Source organism: Rana temporaria, chromosome 5 (assembly GCF_905171775.1).
Source record: "Rana temporaria chromosome 5, aRanTem1.1, whole genome shotgun sequence".
NCBI classification, from domain to species: Eukaryota; Metazoa; Chordata; class Amphibia; order Anura; family Ranidae; genus Rana; species Rana temporaria.
In genome coordinates, this window is record NC_053493.1 from 310,489,897 (window position 1) to 310,506,539 (window position 16,643).

Sequence of the window (16,643 nt, forward strand, 5' to 3'; positions counted from 1 at the left end):
CCTCACTAACTATGTGGTGTACTGTACTCATATATTCATATGGTTAGTGTCATAGACGAAAGGCTAGAAAATAAATCGTTTAATTGTAGTGCACAACAATGTGGGTATAGCAAGAGTAAGTGTGGTTGTAAGTAAGTGAACATACTTTATTATAATTTAAGAAGTAAAAAGTTTGTTTAGACTGCAAAGATATTCAAAGGCCAACTACTCCTTTGGTTTATTAACCAGCAGGCCCACACTTGCCGTAGGGCACACCAGACATTTGCCTGGTGGGCCAGGACCACTGAGATGTATATTGGGGTGGACTGGGCCTCAGGGTGGCAATTGTCCCCCGAACCACTCTGATGCTCCAAAATAAGGCTGCAGTACTAGTCCCAGCTGAGGCCTGGGTTTTGCTGGTTCCACCGTTGGCCGCCACTGACCACGGTGTGGTTGCTAGGACCACCTAGTGTCTAGCAACCAGTGAATGTCACATAAATCAGAGAGAGGCCCCAGCATTCGGAGCAGAGAAGGATGTAACTTCTTCCTCCTCCTCATCCTAGTGATCAGCTCCACACACCCCCTCCAGCCTCTGTGGCAGCAGCCCTACTGCTCAGAAAGGGAAAGGAAGTTGATTTGAGAGTCTGAGGTGAGGCCAGGGGTGGGACCTGTTGGGCTGTCATGAGGGTGCTGAGCAGAGATGCAGGGACATAGAGGATAGCCGTTGAGCTGATGCTGGATGACAGATGACACCCTTGGAGGGAAAAAAAGGGGAGGAGCAGGTCACATCCTTAGATCTCAGGGGTTTGTGCTAGGACTTGTAGTCCTTCACTTCTAGGGGATGTGACCCCCCCGAAAGTGAAGGACTACCAATCCCAACTTGAGCCCTTCACCCAAATAACTGAGGACCTGACACCCCCCACCCAAATCAAAGAGATGCCGGCTACAACAAAGGGAACGACCCCAGGCACCCCGCAAGAGATATGGGGCAATAGCCCCAGGCGCCCAAGCTTGTGTCCCCCCTGCTAGACAAGGCAGTTCTACTTGGCTCCAGGACACAGGGCTGGTTCACACCATGTTCAGGGAGGGACAGTAGGCTGGTAACCTAGGCAACCCATTGGAGGGGGAATAAAGATGTATTAGGCTACGCACATCACATAGGATAAGCAACATGTAGCCAGATACTGTCTTTATAATTCTTCTCTGTTGCTGTGCTGGTCTACCGCCCACCAATAAGCCTGCAGGGGTCTTGGTCCTCCTCTCACAGTAAGGTTTTGTTTTAAAAAAAAAATGGGCTGCTCAGTCTAAAATACTCAGGCCTATTTTTTGTCCCAGTCCGGGCCTGCCAGCAAGTGTAAGTTCATTTCCCATAACACCATAGACTCCTGGACACACCCAGGAAAAATATATTTCTCTGTTTTCCTCCCTCAACAGCTTAGAGAGGCCACACCTGATGAGACAGAGGTAGAGGGACAAGTGACCTGCAGCCAAATGAGCAGTCCTCCACTGTCGGAATCAGTGTGTGCACAGCCAGGCAGGATTCTAATAGTAAGCAGCTTCACCAAAAGACCCAGTGTTCAGTACTCAGTACTACAGAGCTCTAGTGGCTTGGCCCTTGCCCATGGACCCATGACCCCTCCAGCTGTTTGCCTATGTTACCACAGTTTGTTTTTCAAAAGATATGGTTTGAGATTTATATTCTGAAATTCTGTACAGGGCAGTGTTGAAGTTCTCACTCATTGGTGATTGCTGTGAAAATGTGATATCTTTATTTCACAAATTAACATGTAACACAAGGCGAACCAATGATACTGGTATCAAAATATATTATGGGTTTCTAAAGAGAGCACAGCAGAAGAGCTTTGCTTTTAGACTCTCTCTAAATGAAATTTAAAAGGTCCTCATCTGAACAGGGCAGCCAGGAAGGGGAAAGGATTGTGGACGAGTTGCACATCTGATTCATTTAGTTGTATGTAGATTTGAGCTTGAGCTATTGAACACTGTAAACAACAGGTGTTTCTTTTTTAGTAAAGCAGTTAAAGATAGCTTGACAATTGTGGAAAGGAATTTGGATCCCAACCTGCTAGCTGTAAATGTGGATGTAAAATATAGATACTTATCTATAATTTTAATAATTTAATTTTTTAGTCCTTAACATAACAGGAATATATATATATATATATATATATATATATATATATATATATATATATATATATATATATATATATATATATATATATATATATATATATATATATATATATATATATATATATATAATATTCTTTTAAAGCCTGTTAATTTGCTAATTTTCTATTATATAAAAATCTGATGTGATGTGTTGTGATGTGATGTGTTAGTAAACTGAAGTGCACACACTACCATGCAATTATTATTGAAACTGTATCTAACCAACTGGAAACCTTGTAGCATATGGAGAATTTCATGTACCTTCGTATTTAGTGGTTACACGCTCTGTTTACCAGCAAAAGCAGGTGGATATTCAACAGCATGCTGACCTGTTACCATACTGGGAGCTCTACTATTGAGTTCACATGAACAGTGTTTTAATCTTTTAAATCTAATTGTTGGAATTTTTTTCTCAATTACTGCAAATTACCAGACTATGTGCCATTGCAAATTTTGTAATTTGGCATTAGTTTTAATGTATTTCTAAGTTCTGAAATATAGTATATGTAGTTAAAAAAATAAAAATTGTACCATTGCTATATGTTAAAGGAAAGCTCTACCTAAACAGGTGTCCCCAGAGGAATATTTTTCTATTTCTTTAAGATCCCTCTATTCATATGACAAATATAACATTTGGAAACTTTCTATGGCAATGACAGTTATCACTCAAACATTAAAGAGGATTAATATCCCCAGCTGGAACAGAGACAGTCATGAAAACCCAAGATTCTATCCTATCCCCACTTCACACTTTTTTTTAAAAAAAATGGGTTTTACGTATACTTTAAAGTTTAAACAATTTAAGTTAAAATATTAACAGCTGTCTTTGTATTAAATACTTGTAGAATTGCACAGTGTCAAATATGTTTACTATACTAAACTAAGTTATCTGGCATGGAAGCCTACACCACAAACTTGTAACATAATTGCAGATCTTTTGGTAAGATAGGTCACATACAGTATATGCCCTTCAACTGCTGTTTTTCTCGTACTCATTAAAACTTAAAAAACTGTTTTAAATGTTACTCATGTACCATGGAAAATTCATGTGTTAGATTAGAATCTTAAATAGGAAAAATAATTCAGCGCTGAAAAATATGTAACAGTAAATAATGGTTGCAAGCCAGCACTCAAGGTAAATACATATAAAATCCCTCAAGAAATATAACAATAAAAGCAGTGCAGCGCAACCTAAAATGTAAATTTTGGTGTCATCCTACCTTGCGCTGATGAAGTCCCACCTACGGACGTGACGCGTACAAGGGGGAGGAGTCACGACAGACGTCGCCCACAGCCATTGCTGTTGCAATTGTTTTCTATGCTGTCTGTAAGCACTCGCATTTGAATGCCATCTTTGTGAGTAGTTTCGCTTTTGTTTTATCTTTGCAATTAAACACTCCTTATACAGAGAGCACTAGATTGTCTTCATTTATGTTTCATATGCACGTCGGCAGTGCCGGCCTAAGACATTGTGCTGCCTGGTACCAAGAATGAAATGCTGCCCCCCCCCCCCAAAAAATAAAAAATTACACCCACCAAAATGCCCACACATCCATTATTTTATATCATGATAACTAAAGTGGACCTATCATGGCTCTATACATGTATATAGGAGTATAAAAAGGACCTGTTATGGCTCTATTCATGCAATTAACCCCACAGTGGAGCAAAGAGCGGAACGGGAGGAGCGGTCGGGCAGTAATTAGCCCCACAGTGGAGTGGAGAGTGGAGCTGGTGGAATGGGATGGCGTGCGGGCAGGAAATTTGCTGCCCCCCTGAAAGTGCTGCCTGGTACAATGGTACCATCGGGTCCCATGGTAGGGCCGGCCCTGCACGTCGGAGACAAAGCTCAGGACCTTGATCGACACCTTTGGTATGCTGATCGATTGGATGTTCTAAGTAGTTATACTGGGAATGATTTACATGCCATGTGACCTATTATAGGTCGAATCAGTGAGGTGAGAGGCCACTCTGTGTGCGGTGGAGGGATTTCTGGCCACGTTTGATCCAAATTGCATGCCATCATTTTCATTGTGCCTTTTCACAATCACTTGTGGATTGTTTCTTCTCATGGACATTATTTATTAGTGTTTATATTTACAGTTTAGGTTGCGCTGCACTTCTTTTATTGTTAGATTAGAATCTTCACAGCCTTTTAACTGTAAATGTACCTGTTGGTCTGGAGTTTTCCTTTTTCTTTTCTAAGGCAGGCCATAGATTATGCAATTTTCTTTGATTCTACCATGAGTAGAAGCAAAGAAAATTGATTGATTAATCCTGTCATCAACACAGTGCTGAGGGGGAATCCCTCCCACAGTGCTATTGTGTTCTGCTGGTGGGGAGCCTTGCCTGCCAGCAGAACACAATGATTAGTTTTTCCGTCTACAGCTGTTGACACTAATAGTTTGGCTCGACAGGCTGGTTGTACACAAGTCGAGTGATAGATCGATTTGAGTACAACCAGGGTGCTTGTACATGGATCAAAATTTGGCCGGTCCCTGCTAAACTGACCAAACTTTAATCCATGAATTCACAAGAAAGATAGGCATTGTATTTCCGAGTGGAACCCTCAGTTAGGTGAAGAGGGCAAGCTGCAGCATTTCCACTTTGGAGAACATAGGTACATTGTTTAATTGTAATCTTCACTTCCTTCCATAAAGATCTTAACTTGGGGCAGTATCAGAAGATATGAGATATTGTACTCACTGCTTAGCAACAGAGCCAGGAGAGCCAGGACATTCTGGTCCATTTTGTGCAACACATAAGGAACCCAGTACCATCTGGACAAAATCTTATATCTTGTTATATACAGTATACTGCTGAAGAGGTTACCAATGTTTTCTCAGATGCCCACCTAGCCAGTTGTCCCCTGGATCCTGTTCCCTTGCTACTAATATGGTCACCCTCTTCTATCCTGTGCTCTCTCACTAACATCTTCAATCTCTTCCTCTCTACTGGCACCTTCCCATCACCTCTACATCATGAAGACAAAATAGCCCTAAGGCTGACGCTGCGCTAAATATTGAAAAAGTGATAACATTTATGAGAAACAGCAGCAAGCACAAAAGTTCAGTACAAAAAACTAAAATACGATATAAAACACAGAGGAGTGCAGCGCTAATAGTGAATTAAAAAAATTGCATAAACAACAAATCAGTGGTAAACCTGAATGGAATAAAACTGTACAAAAGTGAGTAAATTGATGATAAACACTCTAAAAGAAAAAAAAACACAAAAAAAACAAAAAATTAAAAAAGAAAAAAATGAGTGTTAGGAATAGAAAACTAAGGCAGTGTCCCATTCATGAAAAGTCCATGTGAAGAGTTAACTTCAAAGGTGATATAAGTGATTCCAGAGAGAACAATGAATGAACACCAATCTTCCCAGAAGAACCAGAGTTTGTGTCTTCAAACACCCAAAAGTGTGGTTGCCTGCTTACCAGAAAAAACGACTGTGTGAACCAGTCTCATCAAACACTGGGATATGGGTCTCCCAAAAACCAATCAGGTCGGCAGCTAATACATCCAGGGATAGCTCAAAGGATAAAAGACAAGTAGCCAGATTCAGAGAGGTTTACGCCAGCGTATCAGTAGATACGCCGTCGTAACTCTGAATCTGCGCCGTCGTAAATTTAAGTGTGTGCCGTCGTATCTTAGCTGTCTATTTAGGCCAGCCGCTAGGGGCGTGTACGCTGATTTACGCCTAGAATGCCTAAATCAGCAAGATACGCCTATTCACGAACGTCGCAGTAAAGATACGCCGTTTACGTAAGGCGTTTTCAGGCTTAAAGTTAGTCCACCAAAAAGATGGCGCAGCCAATGTTAAGTATGGACGTCGGTCCTGCGTCAAATTTTTAAATTTTTACGTTGTTTGCGTAAGTCGTCCGTGAATGGGGCTGGGCGCAATTTACGTTCATGTTGAAACCAATAAGTCTTTGCGGCGTAATTTGGAGCATGCGCACTAGGATATGTCCACGGACGGCGCATGCGCCGTTCGTTCAAAATGTCAATCACGTTGGGTCACGATTAATTAGCATAAAACACACCCATCTTTTCACAATTTGAATTAGGCGCGCTTAGGCCGGCACATTTACACTACGCCGCCGTAACTTAGGACGCAAGTGCTTTGTGAATACAGCACTTGCCTCTCCTACTTGCGGCGTAGCGTATATGAGATACTGCCTAACGTTAGGCTGATCTACTTGAATCCAGCTAAAGATCTTTCATAGCGCAATAAGTTGATAAAAAAGCATTTAATGAAAGAAGTAATGCACTTACATCAATGATGAGTAATCCAGCATGTCAATAAATATATAAATCTGCGGCATCTCCATCTGCTCACTCTCGCTTCCTATGTGTCTGTAACACCGCCGTCTCAATGGACAGAATGCAATGACGTCACCAGCACCCTACGCACGTTTCGTCTCAAGAGGACTTCTACGGGGGATTGGCTGAATACAGGCGTCATCGCGAGAGGTGTTTATATACGCCCCCAGACTCCATCTTGAGTAATGGCAATACAAGGGGTAAATTAGAAAAAAACGGCTCTACCATCTAAAGTAGTGGCCGCTGGGAAAATAGAGGATGGTAGAGGAGAATAAAAGCAGAGCCATCTTGTGGCACATAAAATGAAGACTAACAGCGATAGCAGACACACAGAGAAGGAGAGCAAGTAATTGGAATAATGGAGACTCCAACAAATAAAAAAAATAAAAATAAAAATACTATAAAATTGACAATATCAATATATTAATAAAAATAATCAATAATGCTGAATATAGAATAGATTAAAAATTAATTCTCTTGGAGTATTAAATAAGAAAGAGACAGCTTTTCTGGTGCCCTCAGCACCACGAATTCCTATTATGTACTACCTGCCCAAGGTGCATAAAAACTCCACCCACCCGCCAGGGCGCCCAATTATCAGTGGTTTGGATTCAGTAACGGCACGTTTGGGAAAATATATTGACGAGTTTTTACAACCTCTGGTCATCACTACACCATCCTATTTGCGGGACACAACACAAGTGATTAATTTGCTCAATGATTGTGGTTGGAAGGATGGTTATATCCTCGCAACTGCGGATGTAAATTCCTTATATACGATCATTTCGCATGACGATGGACTAGAGGCTGTTCGTTTTTATATTCAACAAGATTCCACTCTTTCTATTATCCAAAGAGATTTCATTATTAATTTGTTGATTTTTGCAACCACTCATAATTATTTTTGGTTCGGTAAGAATTTTTATTTACAAACAAGAGGCGTGGCTATGGGGGCTAAATTTGCCCCGAGCCTAGCGAACCTTTTTTTAGCTTTTTGGGAGAGGGATCTAATAGACACCAACCCCCCCAACGAGCTGAGGTTGTGGAAAAGATACATCGATGATGTTTTGATAATTTGGGAAGGAGATCTCCCTTCTTTGGAAAGTTTTTTTGCCAGATTAAATGGGAATAACAAGGGCATAATTTTAACGTATGAGGCCAGCAATTCTGAGATTCATTTTTTAGATCTAAACATTTTGGTTCATGATGGAGTTGTTAAAACCACAACCCATTTCAAACCGACAGATCGCAATGCCTATATTCCTCTGAATAGTTGCCATCATGCCCAATGGCTTAAGGCCATACCTAAGGGCCAACTCCAAAGGATTAGGCGAAATTGCACATCATCAGAAGATTATTTTCAACAGGCTGACATTTTAAGAATTAAGTTTTTGGAAAAAGGTTATGACCAAGCCACTATTGACGATACCATTCAACAAGTGGGGACAATTGATAGAAATCAATTACTTTGCACCAAAAATGCTCCGAGAAAAAATATAGATCCAAAATTTAGTTATGCCATGATCACTGGTTACTCCAATCAGCACTTTTCTGTTAAAAAAATCTTAAAGAAACATTGGAAGATTTTAAAAAATGATCGCATTTTGGGGGCAGTTATTCCGGATCAACCAGTTGTCATCTTTAGAGGAGCACCCCCATTGCGTTTAAAAGTTGCCCCGAATGTAATTGACCCGCCAAACACAATAGGGTTTTTCCAAGACATGAAAGGTTTTTACCCTTGCAGAAAGTGCAATATTTGTAAAATAAATTCTTTCCGCGGACGTAAGCTTTTGTCTTTTCAGTCCACTCAGACCAAAAGGACATATAATATAGACTCATTTATCACTTGTACTAGTGATCATGTAGTCTATCTTATACAATGCCCTTGTTCTAAACAATATATAGGACGTACAAAACGGGCATTACATGTCAGATTGGAAGAACATGTTGGAAACGTAGGGCGAGGATTTTCTAAACACAATCTGTCTAAACATTATGCCAAATACCACAATAAACAGATTGCAGGGTCTCTATTTCTTCCTATCGAAAAACTTAATGCTCCCTGGAGAGGAACAAATAAAGTACGTTCTATATCCAAATGTGAAACTCAATGGATTTTTAATATGAAAAGTTTTGTCCCCTTTGGGTTGAACGTAGAGTGGGATATAAATTGTTTCCTCAGTAACACATAGCTTCTCCCTTTTTTTACCGTATTTTTATAATATTTTTACAATATTTTTTAATATTTTATATATTTTAATAATTGAGACATATATATAAATGTTTTAATTAATTAATTTTATTCAATTAAAGATATTATTATAGATTTCATACTGTTACATTAAGATATTCAGGTTTTTAATGCTCTTGTATTAATGGACTTCTATTTGTCTAGTCCATTTTACATTTTGCACACTATGTCCCATTCGTTTCCTATATGCCGTGTTTCAGTGTGTGGTAAGACTCTTCTCCTATTTTTCCACAAGATGGCAGTCATCTGCATCTTGATTCGATTCTCCATCAGTTCCTTTTTAGTGTGTATACAGCTATTTCCGCTTGCCCTTAGCGTTCGCCCACAACCAAAATGGCGGCCGGACACTATATAGTGCTCTAGCGTTGGCCGGCGCGCTATTGGTCCATCCCCGACGACGTCTTACGACGAAACGTGCGTAGGAGTGGCCTAAAGCGTACCTTGTCATCGCTTGTACGGAGAGAGTTATACACACTGAACACAGCCACCAGGATTCGATTGTCAGTTCGCGTTGCATGCGCTGGGATTTGTGACAAGCCTGTCTATATCGTCTGAATTGTAAGTGTTACCATCCCCTCAATAAATCAACCTTACATACAGTACTTCACTATGGAGCTTTTTCTCGTTTCTTCTCTTTGAATATATGAGCGTATCCTTATTCCATCTGGAGCTTTGGAGCAGTAGATGATCCGATTATTTGATCTGTGTAACCTGTTGTCATATAGTCCACTTGAGAGGACTCTAAAAGATCTCTGGGCTTTATCTGACCGCAATCACGGTCAGTTAATCTGGTAAGCAGATTGGAATACCATCACACGGGTGTTTTACTTGGTGGAAGACTAAGAAATAAGAATTTGCCTTTTTTACCATTGGACTCTTTCTTCACTGATTCATATTTGCTCTTTTTGTCACTTCACACTTAATTTCTGATTGGTGAAGGATCAGTACATTCACTTTTGGATTTTTTTATGAACTATTTTTATCATATCTAATTTGTTTATTCAGTCACTGATTATTTTTCATAACTGTATTGTTCATTCACAATTTGTTTCATTCACATTAGCGCTGTACCTTCTTTTTGGTTGTAATTTTTTTTGCTTTGGGTATTTAGAGCAATAGGTACCAGCTGCTTTTGTCACTCATTATTTTCACAATTTTTCATCACGTATTAGCGCAGTGTTTTCCTTTGGTTTTTTCCTTAGGATTTTTTTACATTTGTTTTTTTTCTATACCACAACATTGCTGCTTACTGTCCATCATGGATATTTTTGAATTTCGCACTCAATATAAATTGAACTCTGAAGGTGTGTTCGATGGTGTCAGTGCCATCCAGACGGATGAAATAGGAGGAATTTTTTTGCGATTGAAAAATTTACTTGTTTCAGAGTTACACACCGGTTGGGACATAGCCTATCTTGAGCAATATGTGTCCCAAAAAATGGTACCGCGAAGCTTAAGATGGGAAGTTAGCCCACAGAAGGGGGAAACTGACCTTGATGGTTGGCATGTATATTTCAATGATACAGGTGTCAGATTTTTAGAGTTTTTGATTGATAAGAAAAAGGGGAAACTTAGATCACTTAATGAAGAGGTCATTTTATTGAAGGAGAAGCTTATCCCTTTTAAAGAACTCGACACTTATAAATATAAATCCGATACCTTGAAAACTTATTTAGAGAAGGAAGATCATGAACAGAAATTAAAAAAGAAGAAAAAATACAATCGAGATTTTCTCGATTACTCCAACGGTTTGGTTTTCAAATGGCAGGCCAAGTTAGTCGAGGAAATGGAGGCCTCCTCTGCCCCTATTTTACCTTCGTGGATTGGCACCCCGGTGGTATTACCTTCTGAACAGGGAGATCAACGTTCAACGGTCTGTCCTGCCATGGACATGGCAGGACCGGCTGTTTTCAACCCTCCAACTCAGATTCCACCGGGTTACACCACGGTGAGACCTAAAAATAATAAAGGGAAAAAAAAGAAACCTGGCCCTCAATATGACCACGCACACTACAGTGAGAGCCCTCGGGCCACTCATGTTCGAGGACCACCGAACAGTGATAGAGGATATTATGTGGAAAGGGGCAATGGTCGCCGTGGTCCTTCTGACCATGATGATTATCAGCGCAATAGAGGACATACAGATTATCGTGACGACCATGGCTCCTTTTATGGTAGACAGCCGGAATACAATCATCCTAGAGATGACCATAGGGACCACTCTAGGGATCGCAATTCCAGGTTTTATCCTAGGGATAATAGAATCACCACGCATAATAGATTCTCACCTCTTATGCACCATCAAAGAGTTGAATCGACAATAGATCCAACCATTTCTAGACACCCGGTTCAATATATCAATCACTCCACCAGATTCAGACGTGAACATGACTCACCGTCTATGCTGAATAGAAATGAGTCTGTTCATTTTTTTCCCAGGGCCAACGCCACCCCCAAAAGGGCTCACGACGACAGAGGGGCCTCAGAGGGGGGAGGCGCATCAGGGCCAAAGAGAAGAAAACAGTGAATATCAGCGGGGTGTTTAATTTGAGTTCAGCCCAATTAACTACAGGCGAACAGTCAGTGTTAAGCCATGGCCTCAAGTTTGCACCCCCACGAGCATTGAATAAATTTGAGACCTTTATCGATGCACACAAACTGATACGCAAATTGAATATAAAACGACATTTTATGCTCAATCCACATGGGAGTTCAGTTACAACTCAACTTGTTTCCCATAACACCGGACTTCAGCCTAGGACTTCTATTTTGAACGATAGTATTGTTCCAATTAGGCATTCACGTTTATCTAACGCGTCTGTGTTTAACCCTCCAGGATTTATTGCCCCATCCATTCAAACTTTTAAAGAGCTAGTTATGAAGGATATAATTGACCTTAAAATCCCGAGGATTAAAAATAATACTGAATTTCACAGCAATTTAAAATCAATTTGTGCACGTAATGACATCGTCATACGTCCGGCGGACAAAGGCGGTGGAGTCGTGATATTAAATAAAGCTGACTATATTTCTGAGATGGAAAGGTTGTTGTCTGATACTGCTACTTATAGCAAGCTCGCCATCAACCCCACAGTTAAATTTAAAAAGGAACTTAAAACTTTGATTAATGAGGGTTATTCTCTTGGAGTATTAAATAAGAAAGAGACAGCTTTTCTGGTGCCCTCAGCACCACGAATTCCTATTATGTACTACCTGCCCAAGGTGCATAAAAACTCCACCCACCCGCCAGGGCGCCCAATTATCAGTGGTTTGGATTCAGTAACGGCACGTTTGGGAAAATATATTGACGAGTTTTTACAACCTCTGGTCATCACTACACCATCCTATTTGCGGGACACAACACAAGTGATTAATTTGCTCAATGATTGTGGTTGGAAGGATGGTTATATCCTCGCAACTGCGGATGTAAATTCCTTATATACGATCATTTCGCATGACGATGGACTAGAGGCTGTTCGTTTTTATATTCAACAAGATTCCACTCTTTCTATTATCCAAAGAGATTTCATTATTAATTTGTTGATTTTTGCAACCACTCATAATTATTTTTGGTTCGGTAAGAATTTTTATTTACAAACAAGAGGCGTGGCTATGGGGGCTAAATTTGCCCCGAGCCTAGCGAACCTTTTTTTAGCTTTTTGGGAGAGGGATCTAATAGACACCAACCCCCCCAACGAGCTGAGGTTGTGGAAAAGATACATCGATGATGTTTTGATAATTTGGGAAGGAGATCTCCCTTCTTTGGAAAGTTTTTTTGCCAGATTAAATGGGAATAACAAGGGCATAATTTTAACGTATGAGGCCAGCAATTCTGAGATTCATTTTTTAGATCTAAACATTTTGGTTCATGATGGAGTTGTTAAAACCACAACCCATTTCAAACCGACAGATCGCAATGCCTATATTCCTCTGAATAGTTGCCATCATGCCCAATGGCTTAAGGCCATACCTAAGGGCCAACTCCAAAGGATTAGGCGAAATTGCACATCATCAGAAGATTATTTTCAACAGGCTGACATTTTAAGAATTAAGTTTTTGGAAAAAGGTTATGACCAAGCCACTATTGACGATACCATTCAACAAGTGGGGACAATTGATAGAAATCAATTACTTTGCACCAAAAATGCTCCGAGAAAAAATATAGATCCAAAATTTAGTTATGCCATGATCACTGGTTACTCCAATCAGCACTTTTCTGTTAAAAAAATCTTAAAGAAACATTGGAAGATTTTAAAAAATGATCGCATTTTGGGGGCAGTTATTCCGGATCAACCAGTTGTCATCTTTAGAGGAGCACCCCCATTGCGTTTAAAAGTTGCCCCGAATGTAATTGACCCGCCAAACACAATAGGGTTTTTCCAAGACATGAAAGGTTTTTACCCTTGCAGAAAGTGCAATATTTGTAAAATAAATTCTTTCCGCGGACGTAAGCTTTTGTCTTTTCAGTCCACTCAGACCAAAAGGACATATAATATAGACTCATTTATCACTTGTACTAGTGATCATGTAGTCTATCTTATACAATGCCCTTGTTCTAAACAATATATAGGACGTACAAAACGGGCATTACATGTCAGATTGGAAGAACATGTTGGAAACGTAGGGCGAGGATTTTCTAAACACAATCTGTCTAAACATTATGCCAAATACCACAATAAACAGATTGCAGGGTCTCTATTTCTTCCTATCGAAAAACTTAATGCTCCCTGGAGAGGAACAAATAAAGTACGTTCTATATCCAAATGTGAAACTCAATGGATTTTTAATATGAAAAGTTTTGTCCCCTTTGGGTTGAACGTAGAGTGGGATATAAATTGTTTCCTCAGTAACACATAGCTTCTCCCTTTTTTTACCGTATTTTTATAATATTTTTACAATATTTTTTAATATTTTATATATTTTAATAATTGAGACATATATATAAATGTTTTAATTAATTAATTTTATTCAATTAAAGATATTATTATAGATTTCATACTGTTACATTAAGATATTCAGGTTTTTAATGCTCTTGTATTAATGGACTTCTATTTGTCTAGTCCATTTTACATTTTGCACACTATGTCCCATTCGTTTCCTATATGCCGTGTTTCAGTGTGTGGTAAGACTCTTCTCCTATTTTTCCACAAGATGGCAGTCATCTGCATCTTGATTCGATTCTCCATCAGTTCCTTTTTAGTGTGTATACAGCTATTTCCGCTTGCCCTTAGCGTTCGCCCACAACCAAAATGGCGGCCGGACACTATATAGTGCTCTAGCGTTGGCCGGCGCGCTATTGGTCCATCCCCGACGACGTCTTACGACGAAACGTGCGTAGGAGTGGCCTAAAGCGTACCTTGTCATCGCTTGTACGGAGAGAGTTATACACACTGAACACAGCCACCAGGATTCGATTGTCAGTTCGCGTTGCATGCGCTGGGATTTGTGACAAGCCTGTCTATATCGTCTGAATTGTAAGTGTTACCATCCCCTCAATAAATCAACCTTACATACAGTACTTCACTATGGAGCTTTTTCTCGTTTCTTCTCTTTGAATATATGAGCGTATCCTTATTCCATCTGGAGCTTTGGAGCAGTAGATGATCCGATTATTTGATCTGTGTAACCTGTTGTCATATAGTCCACTTGAGAGGACTCTAAAAGATCTCTGGGCTTTATCTGACCGCAATCACGGTCAGTTAATCTGGTAAGCAGATTGGAATACCATCACACGGGTGTTTTACTTGGTGGAAGACTAAGAAATAAGAATTTGCCTTTTTTACCATTGGACTCTTTCTTCACTGATTCATATTTGCTCTTTTTGTCACTTCACACTTAATTTCTGATTGGTGAAGGATCAGTACATTCACTTTTGGATTTTTTTATGAACTATTTTTATCATATCTAATTTGTTTATTCAGTCACTGATTATTTTTCATAACTGTATTGTTCATTCACAATTTGTTTCATTCACATTAGCGCTGTACCTTCTTTTTGGTTGTAATTTTTTTTGCTTTGGGTATTTAGAGCAATAGGTACCAGCTGCTTTTGTCACTCATTATTTTCACAATTTTTCATCACGTATTAGCGCAGTGTTTTCCTTTGGTTTTTTCCTTAGGATTTTTTTACATTTGTTTTTTTTCTATACCACAACATTGCTGCTTACTGTCCATCATGGATATTTTTGAATTTCGCACTCAATATAAATTGAACTCTGAAGGTGTGTTCGATGGTGTCAGTGCCATCCAGACGGATGAAATAGGAGGAATTTTTTTGCGATTGAAAAATTTACTTGTTTCAGAGTTACACACCGGTTGGGACATAGCCTATCTTGAGCAATATGTGTCCCAAAAAATGGTACCGCGAAGCTTAAGATGGGAAGTTAGCCCACAGAAGGGGGAAACTGACCTTGATGGTTGGCATGTATATTTCAATGATACAGGTGTCAGATTTTTAGAGTTTTTGATTGATAAGAAAAAGGGGAAACTTAGATCACTTAATGAAGAGGTCATTTTATTGAAGGAGAAGCTTATCCCTTTTAAAGAACTCGACACTTATAAATATAAATCCGATACCTTGAAAACTTATTTAGAGAAGGAAGATCATGAACAGAAATTAAAAAAGAAGAAAAAATACAATCGAGATTTTCTCGATTACTCCAACGGTTTGGTTTTCAAATGGCAGGCCAAGTTAGTCGAGGAAATGGAGGCCTCCTCTGCCCCTATTTTACCTTCGTGGATTGGCACCCAGGTGGTATTACCTTCTGAACAGGGAGATCAACGTTCAACGGTCTGTCCTGCCATGGACATGGCAGGACCGGCTGTTTTCAACCCTCCAACTCAGATTCCACCGGGTTACACCACGGTGAGACCTAAAAATAATAAAGGGAAAAAAAAGAAACCTGGCCCTCAATATGACCACGCACACTACAGTGAGAGCCCTCGGGCCACTCATGTTCGAGGACCACCGAACAGTGATAGAGGATATTATGTGGAAAGGGGCAATGGTCGCCGTGGTCCTTCTGACCATGATGATTATCAGCGCAATAGAGGACATACAGATTATCGTGACGACCATGGCTCCTTTTATGGTAGACAGCCGGAATACAATCATCCTAGAGATGACCATAGGGACCACTCTAGGGATCGCAATTCCAGGTTTTATCCTAGGGATAATAGAATCACCACGCATAATAGATTCTCACCTCTTATGCACCATCAAAGAGTTGAATCGACAATAGATCCAACCATTTCTAGACACCCGGTTCAATATATCAATCACTCCACCAGATTCAGACGTGAACATGACTCACCGTCTATGCTGAATAGAAATGAGTCTGTTCATTTTTTTCCCAGGGCCAACGCCACCCCCAAAAGGGCTCACGACGACAGAGGGGCCTCAGAGGGGGGAGGCGCATCAGGGCCAAAGAGAAGAAAACAGTGAATATCAGCGGGGTGTTTAATTTGAGTTCAGCCCAATTAACTACAGGCGAACAGTCAGTGTTAAGCCATGGCCTCAAGTTTGCACCCCCACGAGCATTGAATAAATTTGAGACCTTTATCGATGCACACAAACTGATACGCAAATTGAATATAAAACGACATTTTATGCTCAATCCACATGGGAGTTCAGTTACAACTCAACTTGTTTCCCATAACACCGGACTTCAGCCTAGGACTTCTATTTTGAACGATAGTATTGTTCCAATTAGGCATTCACGTTTATCTAACGCGTCTGTGTTTAACCCTCCAGGATTTATTGCCCCATCCATTCAAACTTTTAAAGAGCTAGTTATGAAGGATATAATTGACCTTAAAATCCCGAGGATTAAAAATAATACTGAATTTCACAGCAATTTAAAATCAATTTGTGCACGTAATGACATCGTCATACGT